Source organism: Globicephala melas, chromosome 10 (assembly GCF_963455315.2).
Source record: "Globicephala melas chromosome 10, mGloMel1.2, whole genome shotgun sequence".
Taxonomy (NCBI): domain Eukaryota; kingdom Metazoa; phylum Chordata; class Mammalia; order Artiodactyla; family Delphinidae; genus Globicephala; species Globicephala melas.
This window is the reverse complement of record NC_083323.1, coordinates 49742453-49762322: the sequence shown is the minus strand read 5'-3', so window position 1 is coordinate 49762322 and position 19870 is coordinate 49742453. Positions and strand designations below refer to the sequence as shown.

Sequence of the window (19870 nt, the reverse complement as noted above, 5' to 3'; positions counted from 1 at the left end):
TCCATCAAATTCTAAGTAAAGTGATTTTTTTTTTTTAATCTAGGAAAGGATTTAGTCTGTCTTGGAATATAGGAATAATGATCTAGGATGGCAAATATCTTCTTTCTAGTTTGCATGGGACATTTGTATAAAGTAAAAGAGATGTCTGAGTGACAACCTTAAACATTTTCAAGAATAGGATGTATCTGGCCTGAGCAGACATAATGTAAAATAATTACCTAGCAGATCTACTCAAGCTGGATGACCCAAAGGTTACTTCTGGCCACACTATCAGGTTAGTTTGTGGTTGTTGTTGTCACTGTTGTGATAGGAAATCATTAAAGGAGTAAAAAGTGTTATATTGTGCATGGCAAACTATTAAATATAACAAGGATTTAATTCAGCAACAAGACTTAGTCACCTGAGAGCATAATTCTCCCAACTAAGTAGTCTGTGTCGCAAAACTGAGGAACTCGATTCCTCTTTAGGATGTTCTTCTGGTTGAAATGATTCACGATTTCTTCATAAAACTAACAAGGTCTTTGTAAGCAATGACAAAAACGAAAGAGTAACACTGCTGTAAGCTGCAATTAAAAAATGGCAGTCATGCTGTTTCATGTTTCTATTCCATTTGTCACACGATTCTTTAAATTCTTCCAACCATAAAGATAAACTACCAACTTTCAGATACCAATACACTCAACAGCGTCACTTTTGCTTAGGAAGCAGTATCCTAGATCTCTGACTCTTCTCTTTGCAAATGTGATTTTGAGTAGAATCACAAACCACAACACAAAATGCAAGCATTATACTACAAAAGTCTTCATTTTGCTATACCATGCCCACCTGAGTATTTGAACTCTTTTCTCACAGTGTTGATTTAATAACCAGGCAATATGCTCTATATAGCACCCATTAAAACAAACTTACTATATGTTAAAATCTGGATTCTTTATAAAACCAGTTTAAAAATGTATTTCCTTTTATTATCTAAAACTTTGAAACTGTGTATTTATGAGTACAGAGCACTGAGCCAGGAGATACCAATCACGACGACCAGTTTCAAGGGACAGCATCTTGGAAGCCTAAGGGCTTTCCTCAGTTTTCAATTTGTCTAGAGTCCAGCCAATTAAAGTCTTGGGTTGAATTCAGTGTTGGATTTTCTTAAAGGGCAATAAGAGATTTGACCAGGAGACTCTGGGGTGTTTTGCACTTGATGCTCTATTTTAAGGAGGCACATCTTTAGAAATTTACCCAGTTTGCATTACAGAAGCAGTCAACCCTGGTAAAACTATTTTCTCATTTATATTTGAAAACATCCTTGATTTAGAGCCGAGAAGTCTAGTTATACACATCCTTAAAAGGTTGAAACTGAATTATAGATGGCCACCTGGCCAGCCTCTGCTTATCCACTCCCCAGCGCCCAGCCTCACTCCCAGTATCAAGAGTGTCCTTGCTGAACACAGGAAGAAGTAGACAATTACCTAGAAGTCAAAATTTGCATTGGTCAAAGGACCAGAGTGAAATAAGTTTGATATTATCTGAGAATAGCTTACCGAAGTTAAGGTGAAAGCAATAATTCTTAATGGACGTGAGGCAGAATCTCGGCAACATTCATCATGAGTTAAGGAGAGCATAGCAACAGAGCAGCATGGCGCCTTTTAACATTTGCTTTTAAAGAAACTTTTTCCTAACAATATATCTTTAATTTAAACCTCCAGGAGGCATCGTAGGCCTTTTGTAAAAACCTACCCATCAGAGAATACGCATCAATTCTCTTGATGTGATTTACGCAAAGTCAATTCTTGATTCAAACTTTGAAGATAGAAACAGAGGGAAGACACTGAATGAATCAGTGGCTGATGGCTCCATAATAGGATATTCAAGGGCAAGAATGTCTGGGGAGCAGACAGTCATGGAGAGCTGTGGAGTCTTCCATGGTAGTTTTCTCTTAAGTCCTTTAATGGCCATTTGTAGATATATCACTAGAATCTCATGATTATAAGGGATGCTCTAGACCACTCTTTCATTTTAGAGTCAGGACTTGAGGCCCAGAGATGAAAATTTATAGAAGGACCTGCATCTAGAATGAGTCTAGACTGAATTTCTTTTATTCCTATTTCTGTGCTCTGTCCTCCTTATGTTATTTCCTCTTGGATAGACAACAAGATTTGATAGGTTATCAGGTATCACACATTTCGGCATCACACAGGCCACACTGGACACACCACTCCAGCAGACACCTGGCATCATGTAAGTCAATTACTTTGGAGAAGTCTACAAAAATGAGCAATCTTAGCCAGTTGCTTTTGTGTGTATAGATAAATCTCACTTCCCTCTCTTCCATATACTTATTTGCCTAAAATAAGTAAATTTAAATTGTACTGCAGAACCAATTTATACCTTTAAGGTCACTTATTTGAAGACGAAAATTTTAAATAAATGCCAGTACACATGAAAAGATGCTCCACATCACTAATTATTAGAGAAATGCAAATCAGAAGTACGACGAGGTTACCACTTCACACCGGTCAGAATGGCCATCATTAAAAAGTCTACAGATAACAAATGGTGGAGAAGGTGTGGAGAGAAGGGACCCCTCCTACACTGTTGGTATAGCCACTATGGAGAACAGTATGGAGGTTCCTTAAAAAAAACTAAAAATAGAGCTACCATGTGATCCAGCAATCCCACTCCTGGGAATATATCTGGAGAAAACCATAATTTGAAAAGATACATGTATCCCAATGTTCAGTGCAGCACTATTTACAATAGCCAGGATATGGAAGCAACCTAAATGTCCATCGATGGAGGAATGGATAAAGAAGATGTGGCACATATATACAATGGAATATTACTCAGCCATAAAAAAGAATGAAATAATGCCATTTGCAGCAACATGGATGGACCTAGAGATTGTCATACTGAGTGAAGTCAGAGAGAGAAAGACAAATATCATATGATATCACTTATATGTGGAATCTAAAATATGGCACAATTGAATCTATCTACAAAACAGAAACAGACTCACAGACATAGAGAACAGACTTGTGGTTGCCGGGGGTGGGGGGAGGGAGAGGGATGGACTGGGAATTTTGGGGTTAGTAGATGCAAACTATTACATTTAGAATGGATAAACAAGGTCCTAATGTATAGCACCAGGAGCTATATCCAAATCTCCTGGGATAAACCATAATGGAAAAGAATATAAAATAAGAATGTATATATGTGTATAACTGAGTCACTTTGCTGTACAGCAGAAATCAGCACATTGTAAATCAACTATACTTCAATTAAAAAAATAAAATAAATGCCAATACAGTTCACTGTTCCTCAGTAAAGGCCTCAAAAGTTTCAGTGAATTATAAGATCTATGGTAATACTTCTTTGATTTATCAGGAAGACACTAAATAGACTTTCCAGTTCCATCTAATTATGTAAGTGAATTAAAAAATAGCTCAAATAACAAAGGAAGGAATCAATCTATAGATAATGTCTCTAGAACAGTGCCTGACTCATAGTATGCATTCGTTAAATAAAATTGCTGATAGATGATTAGACTGCATTTAACTTTTCAAACTAGAGCATTTATTGTAAGTAAGCAAACTGAAGAAAGTCAAACATTAGTTACGAGCTACCCTGCCTCCTCCTTCTGATTTCAGTTTCTAGGTTTACACCCTATTGCTTTTAAAGCCACATCACCACCTAACAGCTATTAAGTATTGCCCTATTGTATGTTCAAAATCTGTGACTCTTTATAAAAATAATATTAAAATATATTTCCTTTAATTTTCGTTCAGACTACAGAAAGGTTTATCGAACAACCTTTAACATAATGCCTTTAAACAAAAGAATTCTGATTTTCATACCGGATGCCCAACCTTGACTTTGATGGTGGATCATGTTAACAAGGGATCCTTATGGAAAGTCACTATAGGGGCAAAGGAGGCATTGAGCTAGTGAGTCACTGCTCACTGAAGTGAATGCTGCAAGTAATCATCAAGGGCACATCAGGGTATCAGAACTGTCAGCCTTTTAACATGACATCTTAGCAGCTAGATAATCACTGTCACATATGATGGCCACCCATTGCCGTTGGTCGTAACAAGAAAGAGCACGGGTCCCCTTTACGGTGACATCCCATAAGGCTAGGGAAAATGCCCTCCGTTAAATGGAGAATTGACACTGTGACAGAGACACAGAAAGGGCTTAGTCAAGCATGTACTTAAAACAGAAGTGGAACAATGGCAGGGACCCATCTATCCCTCTTATTTTCCCTAATTTGGCCACTCTCCTTATGTGCCAAACACAGGAGCGGCAAACACAGATCATTTGTTTTGATTACATGTTCCGAGTGAAGCTGGTATTTACAAACTTGGGAAGCAAATGGCAGGCACCTAAGAAGCAAGGTTTCATTCTGCATCACAACCAAAGCCCATGCTGCAGTTGGGAGAAACCCATCTTGAGGAATGGACTCACGTCTCCTTGAATGGTTGCCTGGCATCAAATAGCATCCATGTGTAATCAGGCGGGTCCTTGTCTCCATCTTCTACTTCTCCCATTCCCAGAGTCTGGGCTTCCCAGAGAAACCGGATATGACTATGGTTTCAAGAATCTCTAGCTGTTTTCAGGGCTTTATTTTTATTTTATTATTTTTTTTGCGGTACGCGGGCCTCTCACTGTTGCGGCCTCTCCTGTTGCGGAGCACAGGCTCCAGACGCGCAGGTTCAGCGGCCATGACTCACGGGCCCAGCCGCTCCGTGGCATGTGGGATCCTCCCGGACCGGGGCACGAACCCGTGTGCCCTGCATCAGCAGGCGGACTCTCAACTACTGCGCCACCAGGGAAGCCCAGGGCTTTATTGAAAAAAAAAATTTAATTTCCTTTGGCTGAGACTAATCAGTCTATGCTAAACAATTCCTAGCAACTAATTATGCACAATTGAGGCGCCTGCTAAGCCAGAAAATCCCTCAACTTCTTGATTAGGGAAAAAAAGGCATTTTGTGCAATTAAACATTATGACCATTTCCTAGCAGCAGGGAGGGAGACAGCCAGCTCATGCCACAACGTTCATGCACATCGTTACGAACGCAGAAGAAAACTGTTTCTCGTGAGTGAACAAAATGAAATCCATTGTGAAGGAAATAATCTGTCCCTAGAATTCAATTACATTCCACAAATTTTAGTGCCTACTATGTGCAAACTAAGAAAGTGGATATAAGATAATAAGACTCATATTATATCCAATTTTATATTCACCATTAATGAATAGTGATGGAGGAATCCTTATTACGTCATAGGTTGGAGACTGGAGCATGTGGTTCATTAGCTGAGGGGCAAAATGAGCATAGGCTCAGGGTACTGGTGGAGGTGGGACCCCGTAGGAGAAAGGTAGCTCCACTGTGATGAATTAGTGCAGAATTTTGCAATCAGAAAAATCAAGAAACAGGCAATGTTAATTTTCAGCTAGCCTGGAAGTTTTGTGTGGTGTGGGACCATAATCTTTCCAGTACTTGGGTCTTGTGAACATTTTATCCCAGCCCAGCGGGAACATACTACAGATTGTCTGTTTCTCTCTCTCTCTCTCTCTCTCTTTTTTTTTTGTAAGTTTGAGCAACATGGTCTTGGTAGAAAAGTAAGACAAAAATATTACAAGGAAGAAAAATTACAGCACAGTGCATCTAAAACAGAACCAAAAATAAGAAAAACTGACAATATATTTAAAAAAACTAAATCTTTAAAAATTTTTTTAAAAAGACAAATAATTCATCACATTCAATTGGGTTATACTCCAGGCATACATTTTATTTTTAATAAATTTACAAAAGCCATAGTGAGAATTTATTTTTTTATTTTTATAAACTTTTTATTTTATATTAAAGTATAGTTAACAATGGTGTGATAGTTTCATGTGTACAGCAAAGTGATTGTTATACATATATCTATTCTTTTTCAAATTCTTGTTAACATTTGAAAATCAGTTGCTGCAATTTAGAAAATTCCCAGAACAAAGGAGATAAAGAGAACTATTATCACAGACAATTCAGAAAAAAGCATTTAATAAATTCAATATATACTAATGATATAAAACTCAGAAATTGGGACACAAAGGAGCATCTTGACTCTTGAAAACAGCTGACAAACCACAAACCACGGCCCTAAGACAATGCAACTCGCCCTTGTTAGAAAACAGGAGTACATATGCACAGAGCTACAGCTATTAATTTGCATATTATCTCTGCCTGCTTGTTTGCTCCACTGTCAGTTTTGTAGTAGTGACAGAGATTGACAATGGAGCAAAAAAGCAGCCAGAGATAATATGTTTCTCTCGTTTTGACATTAGACCTCCAGTTCAGTTTGCTGCCTTGCTGGTTTGATGGCATACTCTAAAATTTAAGCAAGATTTCCTGAAGGCTAGCTGTCACATGGTTTTGATCATAGATCTTAATTCTGTCTTTCTCTACTTATTAAGACAAGGTATAACTACAAGCACAATGCCCAGCATAATTTAAAGAAATGCAAACTCAATGATATGGCCAAATATTCCTCTGCAATCCAAAACAGTTCTTAATTCCTGATTAAAATGACCCTGTTTCTCTAGGGCAAATGAAAAGTACACCCTTAATCTCTCCTAGAGTCACAGGCTTCTGGGTGCTACATAGACTTTAGCTCTATTGCTTTGGCATGACTTTTTGAGAATAAATTAATTTCATCTTCTTCCCTACTGGGGTAAAGTGGGCCACACAACTAGGTTTAAATCAGAAGGGAGCAAGAAAGATCTGAGCTTGAAGGCAGGAGGCAGAGGCAGTGAGCTGCTCCATTACAGTCCCTCTCCTATGAAGAGATGATTTCCCCTACTCCAAGCTATTTCTCTCCTCTTTGTTATTTGTTTTGCATCTGCATGGCATCATTGCCTATCCTTTACTCTGCAGGTTTCCTTACAGTTTTCTCATTCTGACACTGATGTGCTCTATATTCTTAAAGGGGACCAGGTCTTTTGATTCTGAACACTAAAAAACATCCAAACAGAGCAAAACTTCATTTTAAAAACGAATGTATGGTGGTTTCTTCACACTGACAGAATGTCCTCTAAAATTATATTAATCACAATCACACCACCATTTCAGGGATCAAATGTTACAGCTGAAATGAATGCTAACTGAGGAAAACAGCTGAACAATCATAGACAGGAAGACACTGGAACTCACCAAAAAAGATATCCAAAGACAAAGGAGAAGCCACATGAGACGGCAGGAGGGGCGCAATCACAATAAAATCAAATCCCATAACCGCTGGGTGAGTGAACACAAAGTGGAGAACACTAATACCACAGAATTCCACCCACTGGAGTGAAGGTTCTGAGCCCCACATCAGGCTTCCCAACCTGGGGGTCCTGCAAGGGGAGGAGGAATTCCTACAGAATCAGACTTCGAAGGCTAGTGAGATTTGATGGCAGGACTTCAACAGGACTGGGGAAACAGAGGCTCCACTCTTGAAGGGCACACAAAAGTAGTGTGTACATTGGGACCCAGGGGAAGGACCAGTGACCCCATAGAAGACTGAACCAGGCCAAGCTGCTAGTGTTGGAGGGTCTCCTGCAGAGGCGGGGGGTGGCTGTGTCTCACCGTGAGGACAAGGACACTGGCAGCAGAAGTTCTGGGAAGTACTCCTTGGTATGAGCCCTCCCAGAGTCCCTCATTAGCCCCAACAAAGAGCCGGGGTAGGCTCCAGTGTTGGGTTGCCTCAGGCCAAACAACCAACAGGGAGGGAACCCAGCCCCACCCATCAGCAGACAAGTGGATTAAAGTTTTACTGAGCTCTGCCCACCAGAGCAACAGCCAGTTCTACCCACCACCAGTCTGTCCCATCAGGAAACTTGCACAAGCCTCTAAGGTAGCCTCATCCACCAGAGGGCAGACAGCAGAAGCAAGAAGAACTACAATCCAGCAGCCTGTGGAATGAAAACCACATTCACAGAAAGACAGACAAGATGAAAAGGCAGAGGGCTATGTACCAGATGAAGGAACAAGATAAAACCCCAGAAAAACAACTACATGAAGTGGAGATAGGCAACCTTCCAGAAAAAGAATTCAGAATAATGAGAGTGAAGATGATCCAGGACCTCGGAAAAAGAATGGACGCAAAGATTGAGAAGATGCAAGACCTAGAAGACCTAGAAGAGCTAACAAAGACCTAGAAGAATTAAAGAACAAACAAACAGAGATGAACAATACAAAAACTGAAATGAAAAATACACTAGAAGGAATCAATAGCAGAATAACTGAGGCAGAAGAATGAATAACTGACCTGGAAGACAGAATGGTGGAATTCACTGCTGCAGAACAGAATAAAGGAAAAAGAATGAAAAGCAATGAAGACAGCCTAAGAGACCTCTGGGACAACATTAATCACACAAACATTTGCATTATAGGGGTTCCAGAAGGCGAAGAGAGAGAGAAAGGACCTGAGAAAATATTTGAAGGGATCACAGTGGAAAACTTCCCTAACATGGGAAAGGAAATAGTCACCCAAGTCCAGGAAGCACAGAGAGTCCCATACAGGATAAACCCAAGGAGAAACACGCTGAGACACGTAGCAGTCAAATTGGCAAAAATTAAAGACAAAGAAAAATTACTGAAAGCAGCAAGGGAAAAATAACAAATAAAATACAAGGGAACTCCCATAAGGTTAATAGCTGATTTCTCAGCAGAAACTCTACAAGCCAGAGGCATGACATACTTAAAGTGATGAAAGGGAAGAACCTACAACCAAGATTACTCTATGCAGCAAGGATCTCATTCACAATCGACGGAGAAATCAAAAGCTTCACAGACAAGCAAAAGCTAAGAGAATTCAGCACCACCAAACCAGCTCTACAACAAATGCTAAAGGAACTTCTCTAAGTGGGACACATAAGAGAAGAAAAGGAGGTACAAAAACAAACCCAAAACAATTAAGAAAATGGTAACAGGAACATACATATCAATAATTATCTTAAACGTGAATGAATTAAATGCTCCAACCAAAAGACACAGGCTTACTGAATGGATACAAAAGCAAGACCCATATATATGCTGTCTACAAGAGACCCATTTCAGACCTAGGGACACATACAGACTGAAAGTGAGGGGATGGAAAAAGATATTCCACGCAAATGGAAATCAAAAGAAAGCTGGAGTAACAATCCTCATATCAAATAAAATAGACTTAAAAATAAAGAATGTCACAAGAGACATGGAAGGACACTATATAATGATCAAGGGATCAACCCAAGAAGAAGATATAACAATTACAAATAAATATGCACCCAACATCAGAGCACCTCAAAACATAAGGCAACTGCTAACAGCTATAAAAGAGGAAATCGACAGTAACACAATAATAGCGGGGGACTTTAACACCTCACTTACACCAATGGACAGATCATCCAAACAGAAAATTAATAAGGAATCACAAGCTTTAAATGACACAATAGAGCAGATAGATCTAATTGATATTTATAGGACATTCCATCCAAAAAGAGCAGATTACCCTTTCTTCTCAAGTGCACACGGAACATTCTCCAGGATAGATCAAATCTTGGATCACAAATGAAGCCTCGGTAAATTTAAGAAAATTGAAATCATATCAAGCATCTTTTCTGACCACAACTCTAGGAGATTAGAAATGAATTACAGGGAAAAAACCGTAAAAAAACACAAACATATGGAGGCTAAATAATATGTTACCAAATAATGAAGAGATCACTGAAGAAATCAAAGAAAACATCAAAAAATATGTAGAGACAAATGACCATGAAAAGATGATGATCCAAAACCTATGGGATGCAGCAATAGCAGTTCTAAGAGGGAAGTTTATAGCAATATAAGCCTACCTCAAGAAACAAGAAAAATCTGAAATAAACAATCTATCCTTACACCTAAAGGAGCTAGAGAAAGAAGAACAAAAAAACTCCAGAGTTAGCAGAAGGAAAGAAATCATAAAGATCAGAGCAGAAATAAATGATATAGAAACAAAGAAAACAATAGCAAAGATCAATAAAACTAAAAGCTGGTTCTTTGAGAAGATAAACAAAATTGATAAACCGTTAGCCACACTCATCAAGAGGGAGAGGACTCAAATCAATAAAATTAGAAATGAAAAAGGAGAAGTCACAACAGACACTGCAGAAATACAAAGCATCCTAAGAGACTACTGCATGCAACTCTATGCCAATAAAATGGACAACCTGGAAGAAATGGACAAATTCTTAGAAAGGTATAACCTTCCAAGACTGAACCAGCAAGAAATAGAAAATATGAACAGACAAATCACAAGTAATGAAATTGAAATTGTATTTAAAAATCTTCCAACAAACAAAAGTCCAGGACCAGATGGCTTCACAGGTGAATTCTATCAAACATTTAGAGAAGAGCTAACACCCATCCTTCTCGACTCTTCCAAAAAACTGCAGAGGAAGGAACACTCCCAAACTCATTCTATGAGGCCACCATCACCCTGAAACCAAAACCAGACAAAGATACTAAAAAGAAAGAAAATTACAGACTAATACCATTGATGAATATAGATGCAAAAATCCTCAACAAAATACTAGCAAACAGAATTCAACAGCACATTAAAAGGATCATACACCATGATCAAGTGAGATTTATCCCAGGGATGCAAAGATTCTTCAGTATATGCAAATCAATCAATGTGATACACCATATTAACAAATTGAAGAAAATCCATATGATCATCTCAATAGATACAGAAAAAGTTTCTGACAAAATTCAACACCGATTTATGATAAAAACTCTCCAGAAAGCAGACATAGAGGGAACCTACCTCAACATAATAAAGGCCATATATGACAAACCTACAGCAAACATCATTCTCAATGGTGAAAAACTGAAAGCATTTCCTCTAAGACCAGGAACAAGACAAGGATGTCCACTCTCACCACTATTATTCAACATAGTTTTGGAAGTCCTAGCCACGGCAGCCAGAGCAGAAAAAGAAATAAAAGGAATACATATTGGAAAAGAAGAAGTAAAACTGTCAGTGTTTGCAGGTGACATGATACTATATGTAGAGAATCCTAAAGATGCTACTAGAAAACTACTAGAGCTAATCAATGAATTTGGTAAAGTTGCAGGATACAAAATTAATGCACAGAAATCTCTTGCATTCCTATACACTAATGATGAAAAATCTGCAAGAGAAATTAAGGAAACACTCCCATTTACTACTGCAACAAAAAGAATAAAATACCTAGGAATAAACCTTCGTAGGGAGACAAAAGACCTGTAGGCAGAAAACTATAAGACACTGATGAAAGAAATTAAAGATGATACAAACAGATGGAGAGATATACCATGTTCTTGGATTGGAAGAATCAATATTGTGAAAATGACTCTACTACCCAAAGCAATCTACAGATTCAATGCAATTCCTATCAAATTACCAATGGCATTTTTTACAGAACTAGAAAAAAAATGTTTAAATTTGTAGGTAGACACAAGAGACCCCGAATAGCCAAAGCAGTCTTGAGGGAAAAAAACAGAACTGGAGGAATCTGACTCCCTGAGTTCAGACTGTACTACAAAGCTACAGTAATCAAGACAATACGGTACTGGCACAAAAACAGAAATATAGATCAATGAAACAGGATAGAAAGCCCAGAGATAAACCCATGCACCTATGGTCAACTAATCATGACAAAGGAGGGAAGGATATACAAGAGAGGAAAGACAGTCTCTTCAATAAGTGGTGCTGGGAAAACTGGACAGCTACATGTAAATGAATGAAATTAGAACACTCCCTAACACCATACACAAAAATAAATTCAAAATGGATTAGAGATCTAAATGTAAGACTGGATACTATAAAACTCTTAGAGGAAAACATAGGAAGAACACTCTTTGACATAAATCACAGCAAGATCTTTTTTGATCCATCTCCTAGGGTAATGGAAATAAAACAAAAAGAAACAAATTGGACCTAATGAAACTTAAAAGCTTTTGCAAAGCAAAGGAAACCATAAACAAGATGAAAAGACTACCCTCAGAATGGAAGAAAGTATTTGCAAACAAATCAACGGACAAAGAAGTAATCTCCAAAATACATAAACAGCTCATGCAGCTCAATATTAAAAAAACAAACAACCCAATCCAAAAATGGGCAGAAGACCTAAGTAGACATTTCTCCAAAGAAGACATACAGATGGCCAAGAAGCACATGAAAAGCTGCTCAACATCACTAAGTATTAGAGAAATGCAAATCAAAACTACAATGAGGTATCACCTCACACCAGTCAGAGTGGGCATTATCAGAATATCTACAAACAACAAATGCTGGAGAGGGTGTGGAGAAAAGGGAACCCTCTGCACTATTGGTGGGAATGTCAACTGATACAGCCACTATGGAAAACAGTACGGAGGTTCCTTAAAAAACTAAAAATAGAATTACCATATGACCCAGCAATCCCACTACTGGGCATATACCCAGAGAAAACCATAATTCAAAAAGACACATGCACCCCAATGTTCATTGCAGCGCTATTTACAATAGCCAGGTCATGGAAGCAACCTAAATGCCCATCGACAGACGAATGCATAAAGAAGATGTGGCACATATATACAATGGAATATTACTCAGGTACAAAAAGGAATGAAATTGGGTCATTTGTAAAGACATGGATGAATGTAGAGACTGTCATACAGAGTGAAGTAAGTCAGAAAGAGAAAAAGAAATATCGTATATTAACGCACATATGTGGAACCTAGAAAAATGGTACAGATGAACTGGTTTGCAGGGCAGAAATTGAGACACTGATGTAGAGAGCAAACATATAGACACCAAGGGGGGAAAACAGCAGGGGTGGTGGTGTTGGGATGAATTGGGAGATTGGGATTTACATATATACACTAATATGTATAAAATGGATAACTAATAAGAACCTGCTGTATAAAAAAATAAATAAAATAAAATTCAAAAAAAAAAAAAAGAAAAGGAAAACAAAAAAGTAAGAAGAATGCCAACCATACAGATCATATTGCTGCAGGCCTGTCTTATAAGACCATCTTATAAAATAAAGAAGATATAGTATACACACACACACACACACAATGGAAAACTACTCAGCCATAAAAATGAATGAAATAATGCCATTTTCAGCAACATGGATGGACCTAGAGATTATCATACTAAGTGAAGTAAGTCAGAGAAAGATAAATATCATATGATATGACTTATGTGGAATCTGAAAAAATAATACAAATGAACTTATTTACAAAACAGAAACAGACTCACAGACTTAGCAAACAAACTTATGGTTACCAAAAGGGAAAGGTAGGGGGGAGGAATAAATTAGCAGTTTGGGATTAACATATACACACTACTATATATACAATAGATAATCAACAAGGACCTACTGTATAGCACAGGGAACGCTACTCAGTACTCTGTAATAACCTATATGGGAAAGGAATCTGAAAAAGAATGGATATATGTATGTGTATAACTGAATCACTCTCCTGTACACCTGAAACTAACAACACTGTAAATCAACTACACTCCAATATAAAATAACAATTTAAAAAAATGTTTACAGATTAAAAAACCCCCAAACATACAGTGGTTTATTCATAATGATAGAATGTCCTGTAAAATTACATTAATTGCAATCACGTCACCATTTCAGGGATTAAATATTACAGCTAAAAAGAATGCCAACCATACAGCCCATATTGCTGCTGGCCTGTCCTGTAAGACCATCTTTCTCCCTCACTGCTCCATTATCTAACGCCTTGCTACTCAAAATGAGGTCCACAGATGAGCAGCACGGGCACCACCTAGGAGCTTGTCAGAAATGGCGAATCTCAGGCCCCACTCCAGACCTATGCAACAGAGCCTACATTTAACAAAATCTCCAGGTGATCTGCACACACATTGAAGAAAGACCTGCTCTAATTGATTTGGCCAACAGCAAAGGCAAAACTAGTGAGGATCCACCTGTCCTGATTGTCACCTGATTGTGTCAGTGGCAGCCCATAAAGAACCTGGCAGAATGGCTTCAATACTATCCCCAGACCTCAAATACTAGAATTATCAACTTGCTTATGGAATGAATTCCTCAAATGGAAATGAAACTGTTGCAATGTATGGTTTTGAGTAAATTTCATCTTCTCTTGATCCACTTTAAACCCTTTAACAGTCCTAACCCTTTATGGGGGTACCTGGATACATCTAAGGTCAGATTACCTACAGCACTTGGTTGACTGTATTAATAATCTATTAGTCAACTTACACTTTAAAGTGGAGAGAGAAAATAGCATTGAGTTACTACCATCTAGCTAGTAAAGAACAACTGAAAATGAAAACTTATGTTCTACCTCGTAGAAGGGACATGGGGGAAGCATCCTCATGGTACTATCTCTTTTGTTTCAGACACAAAGTCGCTTCCTTGCATGTGCAAGGAAGGTCTCCAGCACAGAACGTGACCTATAATCTTCACGTGGGAATAAATAGGACCACTGTGGCCCCCAAGCATCTGGTCAACCTTGTGGACGTGGTCTGTGGTAACTGTACTGCTCCATGATGCCTGCAGGCCTTTTGGAAGAGTAATATCTCGAGCCAGGTTAATTTGTAAATCCTCTCTGAAATTAATGAGCATGAAATTGCACATTTTCTGCCTCTGGCATTCCTATTGCTTGTGTGTCTGAATCACAAATGCTAACTCCGCTGCTTCTTCCTAGTATTGTTTCCAGCGAGGACAGATGAACAAGAGTCATAGGCCTCATCACCAAAAATTTCTAGAGGGATGGACTCTGTGCCATAAAACTCACTTTCATTACCATATCAGACCCCAATTAAAAACTTTAAAATCTTATTTTCAGTACAGCTTCTACATTTTCTATATGTAGGGAGGCCTATCTGCTGTAAACCTTTGGTTTGACCATCAGATTATGCCAGCTGGCATTCTCTGTACCTCAACACTGTGAAATATGCCTAGGTTCAATAAGTTCTAAGCATTAGAATAATAATCTGATAAAAAACATGAATTACTTCAGCATAGTGAGTATTGACTGTTTAAAACCACACCTGTTAATTCTTATTTTAAAAGTGTACCATTCTTCAGGAGAAAGTATTCATGTGGGCATAAACAGGTTATACCATATCTGAGTATTCTTGGACGGTCACATGAATCAATGATTTTATGTAATAGCAACTAGACCTGTATGGTAGGATCAATAGAAATAAATAAGACATTTGGAGAAATTAGGGTTCCCCCCAATTTTTTGACCAATGAATAATAGAAAATTAAGTTACTTGAATACATATTGATCACAACTTAGACTGAAGGAAATTTTGTGGAAAATAATTAAAACAGTACATAGATTTTCTTGAGATAACTAATGAAAAATGTTAAAAATATTTTCATTAAAAAGACTGAGAGTGAAAAAATAATAAATAAAATTAAAAAAATAAGATTGAGAGTGGTTTTTTTTTTTAACATTCCAATAACAACCGTCACAGCTTCAAAACTTGATCATTTATATGATCATATCTCTTGATTACTTAAATCACTTTTTTTTTTGCTCCTTGTCTGGGAACTTTTTGGCATTTCTAATGTAAACTGTAGAGAGAAAGATGGAGCCTTCTATAAAATCAGGGCTCTCCAAGAACTCTTCTTTTAATGATATTACTGCAAAGATTTCTACATTTAGAAAATTTCAGTATGGTAGTTCCTAGAATGGGGTCAAGATTGATGGGAAAATGAGAGGAAACAAAATGCAATCAGGATGACTTTATTTTAAGAGGTCTGAATCTTGTGCCAGTGTGTGAATCAATGCTGGGTGTCATTAGAAGAAAAGAATGATTCGCATTGAGCTGTGGAGAGGAGCATTCTTGCCTAGGTTTGATTACCATGAAAATAGCCTTTAAACCCTCACCTGTTGCTCTGACAATCAGTGACACGATGAAATCTTATAACTAAGGTAACTTTCCAACCTGGTTCAGTGGCTCAATATTTTTTCTTCTTTTTTCTTTCTTTCTTTTTCCTGTTAACCAAGTGTCGTGTAAACGGAAACAAATGTCAACTGCTGAAAAATTACTTTACAAATAAATGATCAGATAGTCCCTACTGCTGACAAATTCCTCATGAAACTGGAAAAATAAATATTGTCCAGACTCAATTTCCAAAATACAAGCTGAAAATCGGTCTCTGTATCTAGCACCCTGGCGTAATAGAAAAGGCAAAATGAATAGTGTACATTTATAATCTTGAGCAACATTTTGGAGCTAGGAGCACAGACTCTTCTCCCCAGGGTCATTGATCTGACTGCAGAACAAGGGCCATATATGTGCCCAAACCCACTCTGTGACCCCCAACTCCTTCCTTCATGGCTGAAGTGTGCAGTGGTCTTAGAAAAAAATACTCCAAAGAATGTTTCCAATATGCTGAGGAAAAGCAACGCTGAGAGTCTATTTTCATTACTAATCAAAACACTGAAACAAGAGATGAGACTTAGTGGTAATGGAGAAAATGGATTGAGCCAGAAGTTATCAGAACGCAAAGTAGATGGAAGGAAAAGTAAACCTCAGGTTGAAGCCCTGGGTTGTATGTAAGGGATATAAGTTACATGAAAAAAAAAAAAAAAGCATACTTGAGTCAACTAGAAGATTTTTTATGCCAGTAGTACTAATACTCCTATGCACAATGATAGCTAACAGTGAGCACTCACTGTGTGTCAGCCCGAGTCCAAATCCTCTATATGTATAATCTTTTTTCTTCTCAACAACTCAATAATATTTAAAATTGTAAAAAATGATAACTTCATTTTACAAAAGGAGTCCTGGTTTTCAGGAAGAATTGGCCATTGCTCATGCTAAATAGATTCCATGGTGAATTCTAAATGGCATTACTACTATATTGCTGCTGAGAGCAGTGTGGGTGTACATACGTGCCTGTGCTTAGTACTTCACATACATTATCAATACTTAGGACGATGTAATTGCACAGGTTGCAGGTACAATAACACTTCTGAAAATTTGAGGATACAGAGGCTTATAGAGATGAAATAAGGTGCCTAAATGTTCCCAGGAAGCAAAGTGTAGAAATAAAGCTTTAACTTACATGCTCTTTACCACTATGATATACTATTTGCCCAAATTTGATTGACATCCTTTATTATAGTGTGTGTGTGTGTGTGTGTGTGTGTGTGTGTGTGTGTAAAGAAAGGCACATTTGCATATAGTAGTCACTACTGGATGTATTCTGGGTGACTATCTATCACTGATACAGAATAGGGACTTGAGGCTGCATTTGAAGATTCCCTGAAATTTCAGCTGAGAAAAGAACATATCGTTTCTCCAAGTTTTCACATCTCACTTCCTCATCATGAGTTCTTGGTTTATTTTCTAAGATTCAAGTTTTTTTTTTTTCCAGCACATAAACAAATCACTTGGAAGAATGCCTTTTAGCCAAGACACTCCAAGCATTTTAGGAGATGAAAGTTGGCTGAATTTATCTCTCAACTCCTCCTCTATGCCCACTACTGTCCCCGAGAGAGCATTTATGAACTGGTTCCTACAAGTGGATTATCATCTTAAAATGAATAAATGGTGGGACCCTCTCTTTTCTCCTTTCGTATTCCAGACAACAGGTTCAGAGCCTGCTGCTTACAGTATGTCAAACTTTTCATTAGTGTTCACGCAGCTAGAGGGGTAAAAGAAATCTTAGACCAGGTGACATGGAGCAATGCAACGAAGAAAATGGTGGAATGACTTGTGCGGTTAGCAAAGATCATTGAGGCTGTCTTTCCTCTCCCTCTGGCTCTCCCAGCCACCCCTACAAATAGCCAGGCTCCAGTGTAGGGAGGCTGCAATCTCTGTTCTCAGACTCAGGAGAGGCTCTGTGCAGCAGGGTTACTGGGCAGACAGGGGCAGACTCTTTGCTGAACTTTAGAATTTCACAGAGAGCTTTTGGAAACGAGGTGATGAGCACTCATCAGCCATTCTTTCCAATACTGTCATCTCTTTTGGCCTTGGCTCATTTCAGGACCTATCTCTTAACTCCTTTTAGTTTCGAAAATTCCCACATTTAAGCTCAATTTCTAAGTGTGAGCTGGTGTTGTTATATACTATTTTAGAACCAACACCTTTTTGCACCCAGGATTGGGTGTGAGAATCACGTTTGGATGCCTTGGGAATAACATATTTCATACATATGCCTTGAGTTGTCACATATTTTGCTTCATTAATTCATTGCTAGGTCAAGCAATAGCAGAATGACTGCTTATCAAACAGATGACATGTTTTTAATGCTTGATTAAAGCAGGATTTATCACGGCTGTCAGAAGGCTGGAAGTCTGTGATTTTCACTATTTAAAGCTGTACTTTGGAGACTCTCTGGTGTTACAGTGAGAGGCAGTGATTATACAGACAAAACCTTACCAGGGTCTTAGAACAGAGATAACTTTTGTATGGAAAACACAAACCCATTTTTTTTTTTTTTTTTGCGGTACGCAGGCCTCTCCCGCTGCGAAGCACAGGCTCCGGACACACAGGATCAGCGGCCATGGCTCACGGGCCCAGCCGCCCCGCGGCACGTGGGATCCTCCCGGACCGGGGCACGAACCCGTGTCCCCCGCATCGGCAGGCGGACTCCCAACCACTGCGCCACCAGGGAAGCCCAACCCATTTTTAATACACTAGATTTTACTGTAATGCAATTTTCATAGTTCATACTGCACTGCCATTTATTAGCTGTGTGACCTTGGACGAGTCCCTTCTTCTCCCTGAGCTTCAGTTTCGTCACCTATAAAATGGAAATAGTACCTACCGCATAGAATTGCTGTGAGGATTGAATAAAATAGTGCAAATAAAGCACCAGGACTGGCTGAGTTCAAGAGGTGGTGGCTGCATCCTTTTATCTTGTGGGCGAGGAAGCTGAGTGACAGACCAGAGTTAACAGGGACCCCACAGCAACAAACACATGTTCCCATGACAGCACTTACCGAACCGCCTTGTAAACATCAACCTGCTTATCTTTAAGGTACGAACGCCTTTGAGCAGGAATTTACTTCTACAGTCACAAATATTACTATCCCCGTTTTTACAGGTGAGAAAACGGAATCTCGGGGAAGTTAAAAATCTAAGACTAAATAGCTAATAAGTGGCAGAGACATGATTCCAACCGAGGTCTGTCTGACAGCAAAGACCGTTCTTTTCCCGATACGGACCCACTGCCTCAATAAAGAGAGTCTGCAGGACAAACAACCCTTAGTGGAGAGGAAAGTCTTATTTGGCCATTGCAGACCAATCTGAGTGTTGCCCAAACCTGTCCTTCCACTTTCTATCGTAATAAAGATGCAGACACTTGACACATCTTTTTCTCAAGGCCCATTATGGGCTATGATTTGCTGAATTTCTAGTTAGAGAAATTCATTGACATTAAATGGTCTATTATGACTCAATTTGTCAGTGGCAAAATAAAAATTAAAACCCAGGAACCTAGATTTAATAGTCCAAAGATTATCAAATTATCTTCATTTGCTTCTGAGACACATTATTCAGATGTACAATTTCCTCACGAATTACTTGCTTGTCTAACTCTCCTTGGGTTATGTCTACTTCATCAACTTCACTTTTCCCCATAAACCTTGCCTGAGCAAAGATTCAGCTTTTATAGTTGATTAGGACAAACAAGGAAAATGCAGTTTAACTCCACAAAATGTGAATGTTTAATTTTAAACTGATTTTGTAGCATTATATTCAGTAGGACTCTTGCAGTTTTCCAGTTAAGGAGTTACTGACATTTACGAACATCTAGAATAAAAGAAACCTTTCCTTCCATCACTGTCAGCTCCATTATTGAATTTTGGGTCTGCTTTGGGATACTTCAATC

At 38.4% G+C, this 19870-nt stretch overlaps 1 protein-coding gene across 8 annotated transcripts in view; it reads right to left on the bottom strand.

Moving 5' to 3' along the window:
• GRIP1 (glutamate receptor interacting protein 1) overlaps positions 1 to 19870 on the bottom strand; it is a 697619-nt gene that overhangs the window by 210764 nt on the left and 466985 nt on the right. The window lies entirely within an intron of this gene.